Raw genomic sequence first — 8501 nt, 5'->3', positions numbered from 1 at the left:
ATAAATGTGTTACATTAAATATATGTATTTGTCAATGCACAGACAATTTCTACAGGCAAATATAAGAAACTTGCTAATGGCTACCTCTAGGGAAGAGTTGGCAACTGGACGTTTACCGTGAGAAACTTTTTATTGTCTTTTTGAATTTTTAAGTTTATGTTTTGGCAGTGCTAGAGACCAGACCCAGGGTCTTGGACATGCTAGGCAGGCACTTCACCACACAGGTACATGTCCTCTGCTCACATGTATTGATTTACAGTGGTCCCTGGGAAAACACACTGGTCAAACCTACTGCCAGAGAAACAACTGGCAAATGGCCCTAGCTGCTGCTCCTCTGGTTCACCGTCCAGGGAATACCACCCTTCCAGACCATGCCTGGCCCACAGCTAAGGGAAACAGGGAGCTTTGGCCGAGGACTCCCCGTTCATCTGATCAGAGCTTTCTGGGCTGGACCTGCCCTGCCCTTGGAGACTGCCAGCCAAAGCCTCTGCAGTCACCCGGTCTGCACCTCCCGTCTGCAGGCTCTTCCTACTTCCCCAGCTCCTTTCCTCCTTACCTAATGCACGCGCTGCCTCCCATAAACTTTGTGCTTTTTATGTCCAGCCTCTAGATCAGCCTCTCTGCTTCCTTAAAGCCTGGATTACATTCTACCAAATAAAAACAAAAGAGCTGCCTGAGATACTCTGCAAACAAGGTGGCAGCAGGATCACCCAGTTCCTCATTCCAAGGTATTGTCCACAGGAAGGCAGGGACTGACTCAGGGCTTCCGGCACTTACCTGTGATGTCCTACTACCTGGCTGGATTCCTGCCAGTCTGATAGAGCGAATGAGTGAGTTGGTCACTTCCTCCCAATCTGAAGTCTGCATACCCCATCTCTTGCATTCCAACCTCTAGTTACCCTGCCTCTTTCATATCCTCCCAGAGGTGTGTTCTCATCTCGTCCACACCCTGATCTCCGCTGGCATGTTTTTCCCCTGGTTCCTCACTGACCCACACTGATTCACTCTAATGTCCCCATTAGAAGCCACTTCATTCATTCCATCAATACCAAGCCCTGTACCAGGCCAACTGAACATACAGAAGTGAGCAAGGAATCCTGCCTCCATGGAGCTAAGAGTCTAGCGAAGACTGTGAGATAAGACCATTAAGTACAGGAGCTGGGGAGATAGCGCAGTGGTCTAAGTGCCTGCTCAGCAAGCACAAGGACCCAAGTTCAATCTCCAGTACTGCATGCTGTGCTGGCCCTGACAGAACCAAGCGTGGTGGCTCACACCTGTAATCCCAGCACTAAGGAAGGGAAAGGAGGTTCACTATGAGTCTGAACTGCAAAGTAAGACCCTGTATCCAATAAGTAAATATTTTTAAAAGACCATAAGCACAATAAACTATAGTCTTTGGAAGGACTTGAGAGAATGGGGCTGGGTGCATGAGTAGGGGGTTGTCATTTTAAACAGATTAACCTGGAAGGCCTCGCCCTGGTGACTTCTGGGCTAAAAGTACAGCAGCAAGCCATGCACAGCTGTATAAAGAGCAAGTGCAGTGCTGCCCTGTGTAGAACGTGCCTGCCCTTGCTGAGCAACAGAAATGAGGCCAGCACGGCCACAGTCAAATGAGCAAGACGGGAGCACTAGCAGACGGGATATTCAGAGGTGGGCTCCGTAGGCAAACAGGAAATTTGACTCTTGCTCTGAGTGAAGGGAGAGTTGGGAGGGCTTTGAATAGAACAATATGAGCTGATCTGTATTTTAAAAGCATCATTGTGCTACCTTAAGAATGGATGGTGAGGAAAGAGACTGCAGGGGCTACCGCAGTGATCCAGGTGAGAGATGATGGTGGCTTGAAGCAGACCGTGTTAGGTGACCCCGCCCCAGGTGCTCTCCGGCAGAGAGGTTCTCCCACTCTGCTGTCACTTCCTGTGGGCAGTGTGCAGGATTTCCGGACCTGTTCATCACCACACACTCAGCACCCAACACCGTAACAGCCAGTCCATAAAAACTTGTTGAATGAGTTTAATGTGCTTAGCAGAGGGAGGGTGAGCGAGAAATGAACACCTTATACATGCACAACAATCCTGGCTCTGTAGGCCCCACCCTGTGCTGCTTCCATGGCAGGTGCACACAGATGCCTGCAACTGTGATCCAGGGCTTTCCTGAAACCCCTCTCCAACCTCAACTTCCTCCTCTCCCTGCCAGCCCAAACAAGTCAATAACCCATCCTTCTCAGAATACCTTGGGTGCCTCTGATACCCTTGGCCTGCAACTTCCTCTCGTCTGTTGCTAACCAGACAACTCACTACCTTTAAGGTCCACCTATCTATTACCTTCTCCAAGCCTTCCCCATGGTGACTTCTCCCATTTTCCACACCACCAGAAGTCTTATTTCTCCTATAGAAATTGGGAGTCTAGTGTCACAAGTGTTTACATAAAGATCCTCAGTCAGCTCCCCCACCACTTATCGAACAATTACTGATTACCAATTATGTGTCAGGCACTGGGCTTGTACACTTCAAACACAACAGTCATTCGTTTTTTGTTTTTTGGGTTTTTTCTGTCTTTCAGGGAAGGGTCTACAGGGTGTTCAAGGTCTCACTACTAGATCAGACTGGTAGTGATCCACCTGTTTACAGCCTCCCAAGAACTGGGATTACAGGTGCGCCGCGGGGGCAGGGCCGGCATGGCAGGCCCAGGGATCGAACCCTGGGCCCTTGTACATGCTTGCATGAGCTTTAATCTGCTGAGCTATTTGGCCGGTCCTAGCAGTCATTCGTCTTAATGAAGCCTGCACCAGGGAGGAATAAGGAAAACAGGTAAGACATACTCAGTACACTGCATCTTTTTTTTTTTTTTTCTTTTCAGTGCTGGGAATAGAACCCAGGGCCTTGAACAGGCTAAGCAAATAAATGCTCTACCATTGAGCTACATCTGCAGACCTTCATTAATCTTCACACTACTGGTATGAGTGCATCACCACTGTTGCCATTTTACAAAGTTAGAAATTAGAACGTCCCCTAGAATGTGAATTCCACGAAGGCAGAGAACTTGCCTGCCATGGCCACTGCTATCCTCAGTGCCTGGCACACGGCAGCTCGCAGTAAACAGGGTAAGACTGGAGGTTAAGAGATGTACCCAAGCATACAAACCTAGTGAGGCAGAAAGTGTCAAGCCCCACCCTGGGCTCATAATCGCTACCCTCCACCTGGAGCCTTGTAGCTCAGTCTGGTAAACGAGCCGATGGGTGGACCGATGGACAGGATGCAAACATCATTTGTCACCAGGGTGTAGTCAGGAATCTTCCACACCTGGAGCCCATCATACTGTGGAACATCACCTCCCCACCCCCAACAACGAGATGCCAGGAAGCCATCTCTCCTGGAGCTTCACCCCACATCGCACTGACAACCTTCCGAGGGCCCCTACTTCCGGTCGCCCCCTCCCCAGGTGTCCCCATTTCCTGGGGTCTCCCGCTCCTCTGACCCCCACTTCCGGTGATCCTTCCCTCTCAAGGTCCCTTTCTCGGCCCCCAGGGCGCACGCACGGGCTCATGGGCACTCACCGGCCCGGCTGCGGGGTGGAGCGCGGGTCAACCGGCGGCGGGAACCTAGTCTGCCAGCGCGCGCAGAAGCGACCCGCACTCCCCGCCCGGCCAGCCCGGCCCTTCACGCCGGAAGTGACGTATGGGGCGTGGGAAGGTAGGGCGCCGCCTTGGAGTGCGCATGTGTGCTACCTCTCCCGGTAGCCGGCGCTCTGTCGCCACCGCGCGGCCGTTCTCTGAGCTCTGCGGAACCCCGTCTGGCTGGGAGGGAGGGAGTTCGAAAGACATCTATCTGTCAAGTTCTCCTTATAGATGAAGAAACAGACGCAGAAAAGGGAGGGGAGAAGCGGCCGTTTTCCGAAAGCAGGGCCAATACTTGGCGTTTCAGATCAGTTATCTCATTAAATCCTCACGTTTATGCAGGTTTTTCCCTACCTCATCACATCCTCATATTTGTGCAATTTTCCTATTTTATGAGAGGTAAAGTGACAGTGCGGCAGAAGGCATCACAGCTCAGGATCGGCGTTCCAGAATTCCTCTGCCGCGGCTGCCAGCCGCCCTGGCTGATCCTAAGGGGGAAATTGCCATCCAGGGTATATCAGTCTCGTTAGCTGAGCGGCCTTGGCAGGTCTCCATTCCTCCCGGGGCTCGGTTTGTTCACCTATAATGTGATTGCTATTCGGGAACTTGAATTACTAATTGTTTCCTGCTTAGGGGTTGATGAAAATCCATCTAGACGGTGGTAGTTTGAAAAACACGAATGCCTATCTAGCTCCACACCTAGTCCTTTAATGCTTTTATTTTGTGCAACCACGACTTTGAGACAAATCTCCTAGGTCCTGCCTTCAGACAAGGACCCTGGACTATTTCTAGAGAGATTCTGGTGGTCCAGGAGAACTTCAAACCCACAGGGATGAGACCTCAGCCTGGGGGTGCGGGGGACACACGATAGTTTCTACTGGATCCTAGATTGTGTGTAAAGTAGGAGTTTGAGGTTGCCCTGGAAGTCGTGAGTTTTCACTTCAGGTGTCATGTTTACCATTTCTAAGGTAGCCTAAAGAACAGCAAATACTCAATTCAGTTTAAATTCCATGTAAAGAATGATTTCTTTTTAAGTATAAACATATCTTAAGCACAATTTGGAATGTATGCATTTAAATGGCTGCTTATCTGAAATGCACATTTAGGTGGACATCCTGATTTAAGCTTCGTCCTTCAAAGTGTTAGTTTTCTGCTGCTGCTGCTGTAGCAAATTACTGCAAAATGATGAGCTTGAAACAACAGAGATTTATTCTCCTACAGCTCTACAGGTCAGAATCCTGTAGTCATGGTGTTGGCAAGACTGCATTCTTTCTGCGGACTTTTGGAATTCATTCCTTGGCCTTTCTGAGCTTGTAGAGGCCGCTTATGTGCCTCGGCACGTAGATCCTTCCTAAAAATCTCTTCAACCTCTTGCTTCTGTTATCATAGCTGCTATTGACTCGGATCCTCATGTCAGCCTCCTGTAAGAGCTCTTGAAATTACATCAGCCAGCCCAAATAATCTCACGTGTATAACGTCTCTTTCACCATATAAAGCAAGGTATTCACAAAGTCCGGAGACTAGGCTGAGGACGTTTGAAGGGAAGGCATTACTTAGCTTATCAGAATCAGTTCTTTTCTTTTCTATCCTTTTCCTCTTTCTTTCTCATTCCGTGATGGTTTGGGGTTTTTGCAAGGGGAATGATACCATAAAAGACACATTTTATAAGATTATTTTATAATCACCCAAAGAGCCGGGGAGATGGTTCAGCGGAATAAGCACTTACCTGGCAAGTGCAAGGGTCTGAGTTCAATCCCCGGTTCCACCAAATAAATAAAAAAAATAGAAAAATAATAATCACCCAAAGAATCATACAGGAGTGCAGGAAATCTGTCCACACACTAAAGACCAAAGACTCCAGCTGAGGACCTGGATCCTAATATCTTGCATGAATCCTCCAGCTGAGGACCTGGAGCCCATAACACTGCCTCCCATGAGTCCAACCGGAGACCTAGAGCCCCCGACCAAGTCTCATGCAGGCCCTCTTCATGGATCTGCACTGGGAAGGCCCGAAGGTTAGTGGTGGAAACTAGAAATCCAGAAAGAGGAAACCACTTGCCTAAGGGCTCAACATACTCAGTGAAAGAGCTGGATTTGAATTCGAGTCCATGACATCACAGTACCAAAATTTATTCTGCCTCTGAGATCTTATAGGAAATTTACTGAAGCTCCCTTCTCCCAGCTCCATGCTTTTTTACAGGCTGGGAAATAAGATAAAAAAAGAACCAGAAATCACCCATGGTCACGTGACAATGATGTGACTTAGCAGAGATTTGAATTTCTGTCTTCTTTTCTGCCTTGGACACTCAGAAGTAGCAGGCTTCAACGACTTGAGAAGAATAGTTTTCTGCTGTGTAAAATGGGTGGGGCTACATCCCATGTTTGGGGGCTCCTTGGGAGCCTTCACAGAATGGCATGTGCAGAATTCGGATTATCATTAGCAGGAAATGCCTGTTTATGGCTTCTGATCAACCCATTTCTTGGGGAGAACCATGGCAAGAGGACAGCTTGCCTTGTGTCTGTCTGGAATGTTCCAAACTCTTGCTGTCTTGGATTCATCCAGGGCTGGAGAGATAGCTCAGTAGACTAAGCGCTTGCCTGACAAGCTCAGGGTCCTGAGTTCAGTCCCTAGTAACACACACACACACACACACACACACACACACACACACACACAGATTTATCCAGTCTTTGAAGAGAGAGAGAGTTTGATATTGAGTGTCTGCTGGGGAGCCCAGAAGTGCCTGAGCTTGTATTTTCAGGACATGTGACTGAGCTCAGAAAGTTTCCTAGGATTGGCATTAGTACTGATTCTAAGGTAAGGCTTACGTTGGGTGGGAGCACAATCTAAGGCATAGTTTCTCAACCTGGGCACTCATTGACACCTGAGTCTGGACAGGTCTTTGCTATGGAGAGGAAGTTTTCCTGAACACTGTAGGATAGTAAATGGCATGCCTTGCCTTTACTCAGTAATGACAGTAGCACTCCATATCCACAGTCATGAGAACTGAATGCGTCTCCAGGCGCTGCCCACTATCCCCAGGGAATAAAGTGGCCCTAGCTGAGGACCACTTGTAGAGAAAAAAGTTGAGGCTTCTCTCCAGACAGACCTGAGTCTAAAGCCTCTCTGTGTCACTAGCCAGATGTCTTACTTTGGGGGCAATTATTTACCTTCCTAACCCTTGATTTCTTCAACCATAAAATTCTACACTAACAGGTGTCGTTTCTTGAACATTTTTTCACTGGCAAGGAGGTGAGCTCTCTGCTTGGACACTCTTGTTTAATTGTCAACCATGGAGTCTTGCTGGGACACTGGCTGGCTAAAGCAGGGAGGGAGGCGCCTGCAGTGGCCCTCTTCTGTGCCATGCATGTAAGCATTACTCTCACGTGCACCTCTGCTGCTAGCAAATCACAGCCCTGGAATGCACTTCCTCATCTGTGGAAATGGGAGTATGTTAAGGATTCTGGGAGAACAGAAGCAGTGATACCCGGTGTAGATTTGGATCTTACCAAATCCTATAAAAGCAGAAAGAAAATCCCACAAAAGCATGTACAACAAAAGTAGGTGACAATGTATCTTTATGAATGCCAAAAACAAACCAGCAAGGACTGATCAGCAGCCACAAAGCCTGCATGCCATTGCTGTCTCTGCAGCAGAAACAGAAGAGAACTAGCAAGCAGGCTGACTGACCTGAGAGGTAGAGAGCTCGACATTGCAGTGTGTATTCGAAGCAAAGCATGGGGCCAGTTTGAGAAGAGCAGCTAGAATTGGGCAGGCCACAGTGTAGTGAAATTGGAAATCCATGGCAAAAGAAACCATAAGAATTTCATAAACACATGGAAATTAAATGGCACCCTCATGAACAACCAGTAAGTCACAGGTGAAATTGAAGAAGAAATTAGACAGTTTCTAAAATTAAGTGATAATGACAATACAACATACCAGAACTTACGAGACACAATGAAAGCAGCTTAAGAGGGACATTTATATGGTGAATGCTCATATTAGGAAAATAGAGCAAGCACAAATAAACAGCTTAATGCTGAACCTGAAACTTCTAGAAATAAAAGAGCAGGTTAAGCCAACAGTTCATACAAGAGAGGAAATTATAAAGGTAAGAGTAGAAGTTAACTCACTGGAGATGAAAGAAAACAATCAATGAATCAAAGAGTTGATTCAGGGGGCTGGGGAGATGGCTCAGTGGAATAAGCGCTTTCCTGTCAAGTTCAAGGACCTGAGTTCAATCCCCAGTTCCGCCAAAACAAGAGTTGATTCTTTGGAGGATTTAAAAAATCAGCAAACGCTTATCCAAATATATCAGGCACTGTGCTGCTGAGCTATATCCTCACCCCAATCCAGCCTTATCAAAAAAAGGAAAGAAAAGACTCAAATCCATGCAATTAGGAATGAAAAGAGCAAAGTGACATCAGACCCTGCAGAAATCCAGAAGATCATCTACATCTACTTTGAAAACTTGTATTCTAATAAGACAGAAAATGCAGAAAAGGGGCCAGCCAGATAGCTCAGTGGACTAAAGCACCTGCTTAGACAGATGCAGAGCCTGGGGTTCAATCCCCAGGGGTGCTGTGCCAGCCCTGAGATGCACTGAGTGCACTGAGATGGGTGTGGTGGTGTGTACCTGTAATCCCAGTTCTTGGGAGGTTGATAATAGGAGGATCACTATGAGTCTGATCTGTGTAGTGAGACCCTATAGACCCTGTTCTAAAATACGTTTAAAAAATGCAGAAGAAGTGGACAAATTCCTAGATACATACGAATTACCAAAGCTGAATCAAGAAGATATAAATATCCTTAATAAACCAATAGCAATCAATGAAATCAAAGTTGTAATTAAAAACCTGCCAACAAAGAAAAGTCCAGGCACTA

The 8501-nt window shown here is 47.4% G+C and overlaps 1 protein-coding gene across 8 annotated transcripts in view; it reads right to left on the bottom strand.

Moving 5' to 3' along the window:
• Ttpal (alpha tocopherol transfer protein like) overlaps positions 1-8501 on the bottom strand; it is a 30227-nt gene that overhangs the window by 15268 nt on the left and 6458 nt on the right. For 3 of the 8 annotated variants that reach the window (XM_023714943.1, XM_023714941.1, XM_004630932.2), the window contains exons 1-2: positions 4453-5185; positions 3554-4207 (exon numbers count right to left, since the gene is read on the bottom strand). The gene's annotated coding sequence lies outside the window, so the exon portion shown is untranslated. Of the gene's footprint in view, positions 1-556; positions 648-3553; positions 4208-4452; positions 5186-8501 lie in introns of those variants that run through there. The other 5 variants (XM_023714946.1, XM_023714945.1, XM_023714944.1 and 2 more) reach the window with 4 other exon arrangements.

This window comes from Octodon degus, unplaced genomic scaffold (assembly GCF_000260255.1).
Source record: "Octodon degus isolate 3935 unplaced genomic scaffold, OctDeg1.0 scaffold00037, whole genome shotgun sequence".
Classification (NCBI taxonomy): domain Eukaryota; kingdom Metazoa; phylum Chordata; class Mammalia; order Rodentia; family Octodontidae; genus Octodon; species Octodon degus.
Note: the sequence above shows the minus strand (reverse complement) of the source record. Positions and strands in the feature narration are given on the sequence as shown.